Source organism: Anabrus simplex, chromosome 2 (assembly GCF_040414725.1).
Source record: "Anabrus simplex isolate iqAnaSimp1 chromosome 2, ASM4041472v1, whole genome shotgun sequence".
Lineage (NCBI taxonomy): Eukaryota > Metazoa > Arthropoda > Insecta > Orthoptera > Tettigoniidae > Anabrus > Anabrus simplex.
The window spans coordinates 917,318,680-917,335,600 of NC_090266.1; positions in this window are offsets into that span (position 1 = coordinate 917,318,680).

Consider the following 16,921-nt stretch of genomic DNA (forward strand, 5'->3'; position numbering starts at 1 on the left):
CAATGAGATCCCACACGTGTTCGATTGGTGAGAGATCCGGAGAGTACGCTGGCCACGGAAGCATCTGTACACCTCGTAGAGCCTGTTGGGAGATGCGAGCAGTGTGTGGGCGGGCATTATCCTGCTGAAAAAGAGCATTGGGCAGCCCCTGACGGTACGGGAGTGCCACCGGCCGCAGCACATGCTGCACGTAGCGGTGGGCATTTAACGTGCCTTGAATACGCACTAGAGGTGACGTGGAATCATACGCAATAGCGCCCCAAACCATGATGCCGCGTTGTCTAGCGGTAGGGCGCTCCACAGTTACTGCCGGATTTGACCTTTCTCCACGCCGACGCCACACTCGTCTGCGGTGACTATCACTGACAGAACAGAAGCGTGACTCATCGGAGAACACGACGTTCCGCCATTCCCTCATCCAAGTCGCTCTAGCCCGGCACCATGCCAGGCGTGCACGTCTATGCTGTGGAGTCAATGGTAGTCTTCTGAGCGGACGCCGGGAGTGCAGGCCTCCTTCAACCAATCGACGGGAAATTGTTCTGGTCGATATTGGAACAGCCAGGGTGTCTTGCACATGCTGAAGAATGGCGGTTGACGTGGCGTGCGGGGCTGCCACCGCTTGGCGGCGGATGCGCCGATCCTCGCGTGCTGACGTCACTCGGGCTGCGCCTGGACCCCTCGCACGTGCCACATGTCCCTGCGCCAACCATCTTCGCCACAGGCGCTGCACCGTGGACACATCCCTATGGGTATCGGCTGCGATTTGACGAAGCGACCAACCTGCCCTTCTCAGCCCGATCACCATACCCCTCGTAAAGTCGTCTATCTGCTGGAAATGCCTCCGTTGACGGCGGCCTGGCATTCTTAGCTATACACGTGTCCTGTGGCACACGACAACTCGTTCTACAATGACTGTCGGCTGAGAAATCACGGTACGAAGTGGGCCATTCGCCAACGCCGTGTCCCATTTATCGTTCGCTACGTGCGCAGCACAGCGGCGCATTTCACATCATGAGCATACCTCAGTGACGTCAGTCTACCCTGCAATTGGCATAAAGTTCTGACCACTCCTTCTTGGTGTTGCATTTGCTCTGTCAGTCAGTGTGTATATATATGTCTGTACATTGCTCAGAATTTGAAAAGAATGGTATTTCTGTATCGGTCATGTCCACAGTAACAAGGAAATGCACTTTTTACTTTTCCGTAATTTATGTATGTATGTATGTACACGCATCACTAGAAAACGGCTAAAGAGAATTTAATGAAAATCGGTATTCAAACTCGGGGAATAAGTCGCTACAATCTAGGCCATAAATAATTGTATTCACACTGAGTGAAATGGTAGTTTAGGGGAAGGTCTAAATTTTCTCAAATATTTGTACTATTAGTGGTCATATAGATAAATACTACAAACCTAAAGTTATATAGAATTAAATTTCCGACCATTTATGTCTTAAACTTTTTTACCGTACTGGCTATGATAACACAGATATTCATGAATTTGTATTTTTGTTGCTAAGTCCGTATCAACGCCGAGCCACGAGAAAATGGGTTAACAGAATTTAATGAAAATCGGTATACTGTACAGAGTCGAAGAATAAGAAACTACAGTCTAATCCAGGGCCTCTCAAACGCCCAAAATCTCACGCGTGCAGATAGAGGCGCAAGAGCTCCGTGCACTGTGCATCGCTGCCGCTCGGCATGGCTCGGATCAACGCTTCGTCTCTGGGCTACTCGGCTAAGCTCGGCTCAACCCGCCTATACTCGGCTCAAGTCAGCCCGGATTTGGAGCGCTACGGCGCAAGTGGGGCAGAGGGAGACAGGCGGAGCGAGCGAGACAGGCGTGAGGAAAGAGAGAGTAAGCGCTATTGCTCCAAATCGAGGAGTGGGGGGTCTGCACTCTGGTCGACCAAGCCAAGTCGTCTTTTGCACCGTGCACAGTGCATGCACCACGCGCATGCACCCTGAGAGGCCCTGGTCTAATCTATAAACAATTTTATTCACCCTGGATGAAATTGTAGTTTACGGGAAGGCGCCTAAAATGTAATTTTTAAATATCTATGTTATTGGTCCTATCGAAAAGTACTACATAACAAAAGTTTAGAAAATACAATTTCCGGTCATTTATGTTTTGTTCAGTATAAACGTACCGATTATGATAAGAGTGGTATTTCAGAGTCGGAAGGAAACTACAGTAAATGTGAAGGCCTACAATATCGAAAGTGCATAACATTGATCAACAATAACATTACATTGACCATTGTTTGTTGTGATGTTCTTTGTCTCTTATGATGCCTCTCAACTCCGATAGACGAGATTCCTGCTGCGTACCGAGTACAGTATAATAGCCTGCCTGAATATTGGCGGGAAATAGCCGGGGAGTTTGAAAACTTTCTTCTTTAACATGCCATTCCTCTGGTTCATACATTTTTTGATACAGCTGGTACGTAACACACTGGTTCATCATATTATTCCAGCTATTCGATCCCTACTCTGACGCGCTGTTTTGAATGAGCAGCGGACATACTTAAGGCAGAGGCACACTTAGTAGAGTTGTAGTAGCCCTGGTCTAGAATAACAATTAGGGCTATTCCAAATTATAGCACCAGAATTCACTAAATAACTCAAAATTCAATCCTGAAAAGAGCCGTTTCCTAAGGAAAGCTTCTTCCTCTTCATTTTTATTATATTCTACATTCATTTAATTCCAAATTAGCAGCGAAGAGGGTGTTTCTCCTCTAGCTTGAGGGATTATTTGCCTCCAATTCAGATGGATTTTTCCGCCGCCAGTGTAGTGAATTGATACTTTCCGACTCATCGGGTACTCCTAGGAAACAGAGTAGTAAAAGGGCATAGTTTTTTGCCCTGGGAGTCTCCACTGTTCGAACCCCTCCCCGCCGAAAAGGGACGAAGAGTGTTCATGGCTCACGGCAGTCTGCGGCTTGGTCATTCCAGCTCTGGAACTTTGGACTGTTAGATCGACAGCTTAGTCCTGTTCGTTAAAAGTGAGAAAATGTGCGTGTCTACCGTTATAATAAAGCTCCCCAACCTGATTGTGACTGATGGTATGCAAGCGGGTATACCATTACAGTGAAAATTTCCTAACTCAGTCTTCATATGAGAACAGATGTTTGGTGACTTCCCCGTTGCGTTTCTAGGGTAACGTTAAGAGCTATACAATTTCATACAATCTTGCTCACGACGTGTACACTACCTAACCTAGAATTCTGTAGCGAAGCACGGTTACATCAGCTAGTAATAATAATAATAATATATTATTGTGATTATTATTGACTGTTTTTCTTAACATAGTTAAAATATAGTTAAACGTCACTCTTAATACTATAACTAATCATTTTAAATTTTAAATTGACAACACTAAATATTTTAAAACGTCAGATATTTCAAAATGATCATCGGCGATTTCTAAACAACATTATAAGTCATTCACATGTCAGAATCTTAGGGAAGAATTGCGCACAAAATGTTATCATTTTCCTAGTTGGGAAGTAAGTGGGTAAAAGTAATCGGATTACTTCTAACGATTAGATTTAAAAAATACCTGTATCGTTACTTTTTCCACAAAGTCTACTTGTAATTACTTCTTGAAATAAAATTGTGCCGGGCGGAGTAGCTTGGTCGGTACAGCGCTGGCCTTCTGACCCCAACTTGGCAGGTTCGATCCTGGCTCAGTGGGGTGGTATTTGAAGGTGCTCAAATACGTCAGCCTCGTATCGGTAGATTTAGAGGCACGTAAAGGAACTCATGCGGGACTAAATTTCGGCATCTCGGTGTCTCCGAAAATCGTAATAGTAGTTAATGGGACGTAAAGCAAATATTATTAGTAGATTTACTGGCAAGTTAAAGAACTCCTGTAGAACAAAATTCCGGCACCTCGGCGTCTCCGAAAACCGTGAATGTACTTATTGGGACGTAAAACAAATAACATTATGTATGAATTTATTAAGACAGATAAGACAGGCGTGATCATGACATAATCGAGGAACAGAGCAAATCGTGCGTCCGCTGACTACGTAAGCCTACAATGCTATATTCCTCAGCTCCATTTGTGCTTGTACCGGTTGTCACTGGACCGGTAGCGTGTCACGGCGCTCTGCATACTATGCCATGCTCCTCAGCTCCATCTGTGACTGGACCGGCAGCGTGTCACGGCGCTCTGCATACTATGCCATGCTCCTCAGCTCCATCTGTGGTTGGACCGGCAACGTATCACAGCTCCAGTCGTGTCACTGGAACAGTTGGAGTAGTGACACATTATTTCTGGACCGTCACACCTCTAGTATGTGGTACATGAGGAAGAGGAGCTCATGGCGCGGAAGAGTGCATACCTTCTTACAGGTGCATTAGCTGTCCTGATCTTCATTTTCCTCGAGATCGGAATTGTCCGGTATATATCAGTGAGAAGAAGATCCACGAGATCAAGACCCTGGATGATGTTTCATACCAGTATGCGCGCCGTATGTTTACTTCCAAGAATGCACCTGCCAAGGCACTAGACTTCAACATGATAGCACAGTCGACTAGGTTCTTCGTTTACGTAAACACCTGTGAAGATCGCTGCGCCCAAGGGGTCAGTTGCTTCTGTGAGCAAAGCCGCAAAGAGTAAAAGGTCGAAGGTGGGGATGGGGACCACCCAACCTCCAACCACTATGACGCCTGTGCCGGCTGGGGAAAAAAGGACCGCTTACCAAGCGCACCCCCACTCCTGCAAAACGGGAATCATACCCTCCATCAGCGCCAGTAGGTTCATCTGTTCCTAAACCTGTGCGCTCCCTTTGTAGGAGGAAACCGCGCCCCCGAAAAGCGTATAAAAAGCTCAATGCGTGTATCTGTCTCCAATCTCCATATTCCAATGGAGATGTTAGTGTAGCAGAGAAAGCGTCTCGCCGCTTAAAACCGAACACTTTTTCAAAAAGAAATAGCCCACACTGTAGCACTGTTACAGTGGAATTGTAACTGTTATGACAAGCATCTTACTGAACTGCGCCAGGTAATCAGTCATTTCGCGGCGAGTATAGTCTGTATTCAGGAAACTAATCTCAGACCAGGTCATTAAAAGGTCCTGAGAATTTTGTTACTATACTCAACGGAACGGGATTATGCCAACCGGGCTTCCGGTGGCGTTGATATTTTCACTCGTTCTGACATCTACAACGAAGCTGTTCCATTAAGAACTCGGTAGGAGGCAGTAGCGCTTGTTTCGTGGCCTGTCATAGCTACAATTTGCAATGTTTATTTCCCACCAGAACAGCCACTTAATATCAATGATGTTATTGATCTCATTGGATGGTTTTAACGCAGGGACTCCGAAATGCCCTGCCCTAGAGGGAGGGAGTTAGAAAAATGAATAGGAGTACTGGATGTATGCATTTTTAATACAGGGGAAACAACACACATCAACGTAGCGCACGGTACGTTCTCCCGCAGTTGTGTTCTCCGCAACCGTGCGTTTGTTCCCCTGTTTCGTGGGATGTACACGAGGACCTCTCTGACGGGGTGGAGGGGGGGATAGACCGCACGGTGTTCCTACGATTTTATAGGGCACATTTTTAATCCAGGATAGACTACGGCAGTGCAGCATATGGATGAGCAAGGAAAAGCATCCTTGCGAAACTGAATAGCGTCCACCATAGCATATTTAGGTTGGCAACGGGAGCATTCTGTACAAACCCCATTGCTAGGCTGCCCGCTGAATCTGGTGTGACCGGGCGAGTTGGCCGTGCGCGTAGAGGCGTGCGGCTGTGAGCTTGCATTCGGGAGATAGTAGGTTCGAATCCCACTATCGGCAGCCCTGAAGATGGTTTCCCGTGGTTTCCCATTTTCACACCAGGCAAATGCTGGGGCTGTACCTTAATTAAGGCCACGGCTGATTCCTTCCAACTCCTAGGCCTTTCCTATCCCATCGTCGCCATTAGACCTATCTGTGTCGGTGCGACGTAAAGCCCATAGCAAAAAAAAAAAAAAAAGAATCTGGTGTGATGCCTTCACACCTGAGGCGCCAACAAATATTACTGACCTATGATGCAAATCTGCGACAGATGCCACTTCACCCAAGCTATATCTGCGTATTCCACGACGGAAACAGTCGGCTGTACGCCGCTTGTCCACGAGAAACGGAGTCGGTTGGTATACGCTTGGATAGCAGTCGTAGATTGTTTGATGTACCTTTAGTTCCATGTCTTTTCAGACGACAAAGTAAGGTACCTCCGTGGTTAATTCGACGATCTAAAATAATCCTGGATCTACATACCGGCCCAAAAGAACACGGACCCCTCAGTTTATCGGAGGCTTTTCTTATCCGTTGTTGGTCGATATCCAGGTTCGGTAGTTCTTCATACGCATGGTTCGAGGGCGGAAGCGAATGTAGGCTGTGCTTTTGTTAATAATAACAGGATTCTTTTTCATCTGCCGGAAATCTGCAGTGTGTACACAAGAGCTCTATGCTATCTTTGATGCTCTGCGGTACGCGCTGTCCAGTGAACGCCGGCACTTCCTTCTGTGTACCGAATCCTTGACCTCGCTGCAGTGTACTGATATTTCATTCGACTTCCTCTAGTGCAGCGGATATAGGACCTGTTGGCCGGGTGTTGGGATGCTAGCACCAGAATCACGGTCATGTGGCTCCCAAGTCACATGAGTGTAGAGGGGAAACAAGTTGGCTGTTACGGCTGCCAAGGAGGCGGTCACGCTGCCCCCGTTGCCTTAAAAGGTTCCAGCCACTGATATTCGTTCTCGGCTGAGACATTTATGTCCTATTGGGAGATGGAGTGGCAGGCCATCCCTCCCCAAATAAGCTGAGAGCGATAAAGGGATCTACGAAGATACGGAAAACTTCTCTTCCGGCTTCTCGGAGGGAGGCAGTGGTATTATGTCATCTGCGGATTGGCCATAGCATAATAACGTACTCCTACTTACTGAAGGGAGAATCCTCTCCGGTTTGTACTTGCGGCGGTCATCTTTCCGTGGTACACATCCTTACGGAGTGCGCGGACCTGGCCAATCTGCGCCGTAGTCTAAATATTCAGAGTACAATCTCTCATTTTATGAAATGACGAGCAGTCAGCATAAATCATCAGTTTTATGAGGGATATTGGCCTGTTTTATCGTGTTTAAAAGTGTATTTACTACTCGTTTTTTAATTTGTCTGAACCTGAGTTAGTTTGTCTTTGTATTTTAATGTGTTATTTTAACTTCTACTTTGAGTGATATACAGTATATGATTGCACCTAAAGGCAATTGCCTTATTCTACCGTAATCTATATTTTCTATCATTTTATTCATGATCACTTTCTATCATCATTCGTTTTAAATTCTAGTCAGTGGATACATTTCGCTCCACCTGGTACCGTCAGCGGCCGATGATCTAGATGTTAGGCCCCTTTAAATAATGTCATTTGCTTTACGTTCCACTTTTACGTTTTTCGGAGACGCCGAGGTGCCGGAATTTAGTCCCGCAGGAGTTCCTTTACGTGCCAGTAAATCTACCGATACGAGGATGACTTATTTGAGGACCTTCAAATACCAGCGGACTGAGCCGGGATCGAACCTGCCAAGTTGGGGTCAAAAGGCCACTGAGCCACTCAGCGCGGCGGCCCTCTTAAAGAACAAGCATCGTTGTCGCTACACTGAGTCGTGTGAGCGAGTCTATACATCCGTCGACAGATTCTTAACATTGTATAATATATTGTACGTTACAAGGTGTATTACTTCCTCCAACAGGTATGGCCCTACTCTTTTATAACACACCGAGCGAGTTGGCCGTGAGCTTGCATTCGGGAGATGGTGGGTTCGAACCCCACTGTCGGCTTCCCTGAAGATGGTTTTCCGCGGATTCCCATTTTACACCAGGCAAATGCTGTGGTTAGCAGTCTTTAAGAGAGCTTACTGACGTAGCCGGTCGAGTTCACGGTTGTTATCAACAATGAACCTCATATAACGTGTTGAAGGTCGTTAATGTCCCGCAGAATAGCTACTATTAAAATAAATATTAATGTGGCGAGGGACGTTGGCAGTTAATAAATTGTCCACTCCACTCCGGCCTAATGTTGGAGTATTACTGCTGGGGCTGTACCTTAATTGAGGCCGTGGCAGCTTTCTTCCCACTCCTAGGCCTTTCCTATCCCATCGTCGCCATAAGACCTATCTGTTTCGTTGCGACGTAAAGCAATTAGCAAATGTTGGACTATTTGTTAAGGTAATTCTGTGACCGATATGTGATGTCCAGCCTACGTTCAGTTCCCTTCTCAGTATTCTGTATTTTATATTTCCATTGCGAGCTCATATGTGAAGAGGGAGATAGTGGGTTCGAACCCCACTGTGGTTTCCGGTTTTTACTCCAGGCAAATGCTATGGTCTCTTCCTTCCCAGTCTAGGAATAATAGCTGTCTGAGTCGGCGTGACTTAATACAAATGGGATAAAAATAATTCTACTTTACGCTACCGGTGTATGCCCCGCCATTTGTTCGTATTAGGCGAACTTACTCTATTTATAAGATCAATTTCTTTCTGAGAGTGTAGTTGTCTTCTCATAATGTGAAATAACTAGACCTACTGTTGCGAACGTCGTATCGCAGCAATTCTCGAACTCAGGTTAAGTTAAGACGAAAGGTTGGAAACTGAATACGCTAATGCTGTTTTTTTTTTTTAAATATTCATACAACCTAGAAGAAAGGCGTTTTGGAACAGCAAGCGTCATACCGCACCATCCTAGACTGCATTAATACGCATCGCGCCACGTATTCTTGATTTTCTTTGCTCTGAGTATGTTTTTGCCAGTGATTAAACTTCCTACTAACACTTGGAAGGGTTTTGGCGACGTAAGGGTGGCAAAGAGCTAGAATTAAGGTACACCCCTAGCATTCGCCTGCTGTGAAAATGGGAGAGCATGGAGGGCTGCTGACGGTCGGGTTCGAATGAAAGCTCACAGCCATGTGACCCGAGCCGTACCGGTAAATGTACTGTCACGGGGTTGGTATAACACGGTCTGCCCGTCTGGTTCATGTTCAAGTTTTCTATGAATTATACGCTAGACGCTAGTGGGTCGTTGTGCTTGTGTACTTCCAGTCCCTACCAGAAGCAGGGAAAAAGAACTGAAATTCAGGCACAGAGAGAGTTTCGAAGACGTGTAGCTCAATAGTGTAATAATGCGCTAGTGCGGTGTCATTGAGCGTGCGTAAGCGTGGGGTAGCATCATTATATAGTTGATGTGGAACTCGTTAGTAACAAGTTCTCTGAGCCGTAGATAGCTACTTCCGGTGTACTCCGGAAATAAGATCCGTCGCCTAATTGGTCTCCTTGTACTTGGTAACCAAATACGGATTATATTTTGCTCCGTGAGCTATTCTCCTCGACACTCCTTCCCCCTCGTAGCTTGTCCGTGCCTTTTAGTTGTAGAAAATTTCTTAAAATATTCTAATAATCCGTTGTTTTATTGTGAGACTACAGGACCATCTGTACTTCTTTGGCACGGAGTTCTGGTCGCGTAGCTGTGAGATTGCATTCCGCTGATAGCTTCGAATCCTACTGTCGGCAGCCCTGAATATGAATTTCCGTGTTTCCCACTTTCACATCAAGAAAATGCTGGGCTGTACCTTAATTAAGATCACGGCCGCTTCCTTCCCACTCCTAGATCTGTCCTATCCCATCGTCGCCATAAGACCTATCTGTGTTGGTGCGACGTAAAGCCAATTGTAAAAAGTTAAAAAAATAAGCGTATCATATTTTAAGCCAATTAAAATACCGGTCGCGGAGCTCAGGAGTAACTACTATGAGCATCTCTGTCACTGGAACAATACATACATAGGTCTATCTAAACACGCTATCTTTTTTTTTTTTTTTTTTTTTTTTTTGTCACCAGGGAAACTGAAAAATCGACCGCGAATTCTTCTGAACTTCATAATTATTGCAGCCAAACACAACACACATCTTTCCACTCATGTTGAGAGGTGATATAAATGAATGGCGCACGCAGTTATTTACTGATTTCAATTTACTCCAAAGGCATAAGTAACGCGAAAAACTTCACGAAGTAATGCACATGATCCAGGTAATAGCGCTTGACAGTCCCTCGATGTCTCGCAGACTGTCCTGTATTTGGTATTAAAAAAACCTATAACCTGTTTTCCAGTCAGTGATCGGGTCAGGGATGGAATGAATGATCTTCTGGCGAGGATAAAAATTGTGCCGGCTGCCAAAGCGTGTCGCACTCCTCTGGGGCAAAAATTAATCACTGGCAGATGAAATGATAATGGAGAGTGTTGCTGGAATGAAAAATGACAGGGAAAACAGGAGTACCCGAAGAAAAACCTGTCCCTTCTCCGCTTTGTCCAGCACAAATCTCACATGGAGTGACCGGGATTTAAACCACGGAACCCAGCGGCGAGAGGCCGACGCGCTGCCGCCTGAGCCACGGAGGATTACCGTATTTGGTGTAACCAACTTGAAAACTCCATTCAATTTGGAGTTCAGTTCACCGTTGCAACAACTTACGACGCATTGAAAAACTTTATAATTAAATGGCTCGACCACTTAAGTGGAATGACCGAATAGATTTGTACCTTTTAAACATAATTCAGCAGAATAATTAGAACGTTGCTAAAAATGATAAATTACTGATATTTGTGGTCTCTTGCAACACCGATGGATACTCCTCTACAGTGCACTTTACGTAATATTATTCATTTCTGTGTGGTTTTCTAGATTTTCATTGTCATTCGTCTCTTTATCGTTACGAGTCTTCGATAGAATTAGGGTATCTGTTCTGAAACTTACTTGTGTACTCAATTTTGTGGGCACCCGTGGGCTCTTGAAAGACATCGGGCGAAATTCCGCTTACAGTCATTCTTCAAACTATTTTCCGTCGCTATAAATTTGAACTCAAGAAAAATGCTGGGATGGCACGTTTCTCACGGTAATGGCAGCTTCCTGCCCCATTTGACAATGATGTTCCAAGCCTCTAAGACTGAACCCACCATACTAGCTATGACACTTATGATTTCAGTAGATACGCTCTAAATCAGCGATTGTAAATTAAAAAGACACCTTGTGTATCTAAAGCCGGGTATCGACTGCGCGCGGCTGCCGCGCGTATCTGTTCGAGCGCGGCAAACTCTTTCGTTTGTGTTACGCGTAACACCATGTTCGTGATGCCAGCGTCGAGCGCGGCAGCCTCGCGCGGCAGGTGATCGACACTGGTTCCTCAGTTCTCGCGCTAATACCATGGGCACTGCACGTTCAGACGTATTGTAATGAAAAATATACATACATCACACAAAGTATCCACAGTAGCATTGGGTGTATTTTTGTCGGTCATGAAGTCGAATTCCTTGAAAGCAAACCACTTGGATACGTAAACAGTACCTGCATCTGTAAATAAACAAGACAGTATTAGTGCATTAGCATAATTGCATATAACACGAGTGGTATACTGTAAGTCAGTTTGATAAATATGTACGTACCAGAACCAGTTATGAGAGAATTCTTAATCCGGGACTTTTCTCTTCTGTATGGCGCCAATAAAGTTGTCATTTTCTTCTTTAACTCTTGAACTGGCATTTTCATTTCCTCACCTATGTCTTTCCAGGCGTCACAACTAGCACTTTTAGGATTCCGCAAGATCTCCGTGGTGTAGGTATAGCGTGCTTTCCTCTTACCCGGAGGCCCCGGGTTCGATTCCCGGCCAGGTCAGGGATTTTTACCTGGATCTGAGGGCTGGTTCGAGGTCCACTCAGCCTACGTGATTAGAATTGAGGAGCTATTGACGGTGAGATAGTGGCCCCGGTCTAGAAAGCCAAGATGAATGGCCGAGGGGATTCATCGTACTGACCACACGATACCTCATAATCTGCAGGCCTTGGGGCTGAGCAGCGGTTGCTTGATAGGCCAAGGCCCTTCAAGGGCTGTAGTGCCATGTGGTTTGGGGACAAGATCTCTTTACATTTATACAGCTTTATCAGGGCTATACAAATTTCATTCTCCATTCCGCCACGGTAGAACCACCCCAACACCCGTCTCAACTGAACGAACATAGCGCACTAAAATCCCTTTGCCGCGGGACAAAGGACCGCTCCGATTTGGCTCGACCCGCGCCAAGTTCGAGCGCGGCAGTGCTCGTCTTGCCGCGCGAGGCAACATGGTATCGACTTCGCGAGGCCAAGGTAGTTAGAGTAAGAGGTAGGGATCACGCGCAGGTCTCCCCACCAAGCTTGGCTGGCGATGACGTCACTTGAACCCTCAGCGCCTCGTCCTCTATATGAGGTAGGCTAATACACAGCTGTAAGCTATTGTTTTAGCCACAAGTTAGAGATAACTTCATTGATATTTTAACATCACCTAAGAAAATGCATTCCACTTCACTATTACAGTAGAGTAATAATAGGAGATCAAATACAGTGTGAATCCAGCAGCGTTTCTGAAGTATTTCGATCTGTATAAAAGGATGTACCAATGCTAAGACTGTGATAGCAGTGGAATGGCCATTCCATATGTTCATGTTCTCAACACCTATGATAACAATAACAAGGGGCTCTAATTGTTACAGACTCGAACGTAAAGCTTGATGACTGCAAGAAATATGTCCGTTGTTACAAGCAGTATTGGGAAACTATATACACCGTCAACAACACAAACAGCAAATTTTAGGAAACTGTCCACAATACAAACAGTACAGTAAATGTTTTCCTGCAAGTGCCAAGAAATGACAAATTCCACGTTAACATTAGATAGGCCATATTCATGAGCCTGTATATCAACATTCTTAGCACTGGTTTCATATACAACATAATAAATTGCCTTTCATAAAAAAAATAATAAAAAAATAACGGGTATATTATACACAAAGAATAATGCTGATATTAAAGATATATATAACAAAACACACTTATCCATAGCATCAGTGGAATTTCTTTGCTTTTCTTCTTTCTTTATCGGTGTTGTATTAACAGAAACCCGGTCTCTTCAATGTCTTACTTTTGTTTAAAGCGTCCATTGGAATAAAAGAACGGCTTCTCACGAAGCAACTTGCAAGCTCATAAATTTCGGAGAATGTCTTTTTCAGGATATCCGTAAGGTTTGTGATGATGTTAGAACCCTCTTTCAGTTCTTTCCCGTGGTAAAATTGAAACTACCGAGCTCGATAGCTGTAGTCGCTTAAGTGCGGCCAGTATCCGGTATTCGGAAAATTGGGTTCGAACCCCACTGTCGGCAGCCCTGAAGATGGTTTTCCGTGGTTTCCCATTTTCACACCAAGCAAATGCTGGGGCTGTAACTTAATTAAGGCCACGGGCGCTTCCTTCCCACTTCTAGCCCTTTTCTGCCCCATCGTCGCAGTAAGACCTATCTGTGTTGGTGCGACGTAAAGCAACTTGCAAAAAAAAAAAAAAAAAAAAATCTTTTTGAAATTTAATTTCCACCCCTTGTAGTTTGACCTGTTTTCTCTCCGTAATTACTTTCTATATCGAGGTTCTTCTTTATCCTAAAAGCTATATAGCCAGTGAAGTCTTCAAGCAGCTCCTTGGTTTCACGACTCCCCTCGAGCTGTTTCACTAGATCTTCAAGGGCTTTAACGAACCCTTGCTCATCCTCCGATAAAAAATAGGATGTGGGCTCAACGCTGGCCTTAGACTGGCACACGATATCCGAGTTTTGATCGAGTTCATCAGTACATATTTGGACGTAATATTTCATAATCTTCCGGAGAACAGTTGGAATTTCTTATCGCCTTGGAAGCATTGAGGCTAGAAGCAATGATTTCACCTTTCGCGTCACAGCTGTCGGAAGAGGATCGTCATAAAGCCTTCCGAACCCTCGAAGCTGAGAAAGATAGCTTTCGATAAGGTCTTGATTACTTCTGTCGCCATTTATTTACGTCAGTGGTTTTAGGGAATTCATGAAAGTGTATGTTTCGTTCCTTCGCGTGCCTGCTATGATTTGTGCAGCCTGCAATGGCATGACAAAGCATACTGAAAAGTGTACATTATTACTGCTTTTTACGTTTTATCTCATAAAATAAACACTCACGGTTTCTTATACACCACAGATATGTTACTATCGTGTATTATTAGCACCTAGCTTCTGCGTGCACAGCGATTCTTACTCGAACTACCTCTACCTCACTCTGAGCAGATTCAACGCGAGGGTCCTGCGTGACGTCACAGCTCTGCTTTGCCACTGCGCACCTCTCTCGTGATCCCTACCTTGTATTCTACGTACCTTGTCGCGAGGCAAGGCAACGAACATTGCCGCGCGCGGCAACCGCGCACAGTCGATGCCCGGCTTAACAGGCCACATTTTATTTTTTGCCCTGTTCATGGTGCTCGTGGCATTATTCTCATGTGATAGCGGCAGTAATGGTTTCGACTCCGCCGACGTTTCAATTTCTGCTTAGTGTGGCGTAAGCTTGTGTGAGATCATTTACTGGCTTCTACGGTGTAGTCAGCGCAGCCCTGGAGTTCGACAGTCGTCCGCTATTGCATGAACGTTCCTTTTTGTCGTGGCGAACTGTTCAACGATGAAACTAGATTATCAGCGGGCGTGATTTTCTTTCTTAACTAAATACGGGAATCTCGTCCAAGAATTGGTTACCATTTCGCATTTCGAATGGGGGAACTCCCACATTTCCTGTAACCTGCCACAATCAATTCCCAACAGCCCCTTTCTCATTTCGGTTGATAACATTATGAATGCATTCGGTTGTGTCAGTGAAAAAATGCATGCAGCCAATACCCTATATACGTAAACTAATAGCTCAATTTATTTACAGAATAAATATTGAAATATGTTACATTCCCAATCGGTCGTGTCAGATCAATCATGAAAAGTTCCACTTTGCTTTCATGTCACTAAAACATGTAACTAACATCCCGAATGCTGGACAACGCTTTCAGCTACATTTTCATAATTCCAAGTTGTAACGTTAATTATGTGAAGACAGAATTGAACTGAATAAAACTTCGATTGCGGTAAAATGGGACTTCTGGTAACTTTAGTTTAGAGTCCGTAAAAGTCTCATTCTTTCACGTCTTGATGTACCTTTTGTTTTGTTTTTTTGTTTTTTTACGTCCTACTGACACAGACGGGTCTTATGGTGACAGTGAGATAGGACAGGGCTAGGACTGGGAAGGAAGCGTTAGCCGGGCTGAGTGGCTCAGACGGTAGAGCGCTGGCCTTCTCACCTCAACTTGGCAGGTTCGATCCTGGCTCAGTCCGGTGGTATTTCAAAGTGTTCGAATACGTCAGCCTCGTATCGGTAGATTTACTGGCACGTAAAAAGAACTGTGGGACAAAATTCCGGCACCTCGGCGTCTCCGAAAACCGTAAAAGTAGCTAGTGGGACGTAAAGCAAATAACATTGTTTATAGGAAGGAAGTGGCCGTGGCCTTAAGATTCAGCACCAGCATTTACATGGTGTGAAAATGGAAACCATGGAAAACTATCTTCAGGTCCGTCGACATTGGGGCTCGAACCCACTATCTCCGGAATGCAAGCTTACAGTTACGTGACGTAAACCCCGCGGCCAACTCTTCTGTTTGTCCACATGGTGACTTTCATTTAAGTCATTTGATATATAGCCAGGTGGTTAGGTGCAGGCTTTTCCTCCATGCAGTAGGCCTAAACTACCCCCTGTGGCTGGGGAACGCAGGCGAAGAATTCACCCACGGTATCCCCTGCGTGTCGTAAGAGGCGGCTAAAAGGGTTGACCAAGGGATGATTATATAGAACCATGACACTGCTTGTGATTAGTACCACCACGCGGGGAACACCATGGATCGCTTTTACTTGCGCGTAGTACCACTATGTTAGGTACAAACGAGAGTGCGACGGCTTTTACAGTACCTGTGATTAGTAGCACTATATGAGCGACACCATGGGATGAGGGAACCCATGGTTCTGGTTTGCTTATGATTAGTACCCACCATATGAGGAACACCACGGGATAGTACGAGTCCCTGTGGTTAGTACCCTTATGTGATGAACACCATAGGTTTGCATTGCCTGTAAATGGCGCCGCAATGTGCGAAACAGCGTAGGTCTGTAATACATGCGCGAATTTCATTGCCTGTGAGTAGTACCATAATGTGTGGAATACCGCGAGTCCACGCTACTCTTCATTAGTACCGCAACATGACAAATACCATGGTTCTACTTTCCTAGCGATAAGTACCATTGTGAGGGGCCGCTGACTTGGATTTTGGACCCCTTTTGACTACAAGTATCGTTATCGTGCTATAGAAGCAGTCCCTTGGTCAGTACTACTATTGTTCTACGCCAGCTTCTGTGCATGTGACGCACTGTGGATCGGTTCCACTGATCGTTTTAAATTCATATCCATCCATTCATTCTTCGTCCTCACGTTTTGAATTGTGGTCAGTGGATGTTTTTGGGCTTTTAATTTGTCATTTCATTCCGTACCATTAGGGGCCGATGACCTAGGTGTTAGGCCCCTTTAAACAACAAGCATCATCATCATCATCATGCAGTACACTTGGCTGTTGTACTTCACACCCACGTCAATTTTACATTTAAACACTGCACATGCCTCTGTAGCTGTAACGTTCTGTGTTGTTCGAGAGCTCACATTTGTTAAGCATGATCGTTCTCAATGATTGATCATGCCGAAAGATGCAGTGAGCTTTCGTTGATCAGTGCAGTGACTCGTTCTCCATTCAAATTGTTTACCTTGATCATCTTGTCTACTGCAAATTATCGGCAAATCATCCGTCGTTTTCCGTTAACAGCTATTTTACGCATGTGATCTAGATGATATGTGATATCCTCAGCATTGTGCTTTCCCGGACTGGAAATATTAAACACTAGTTTACCAAGCAAGTTGGCCGTACGGTTAGGGTCGCGGAGCTGTGAGATAGTGCATTCGAAACCCACCATCGGCAGCCCTGAAGATGGT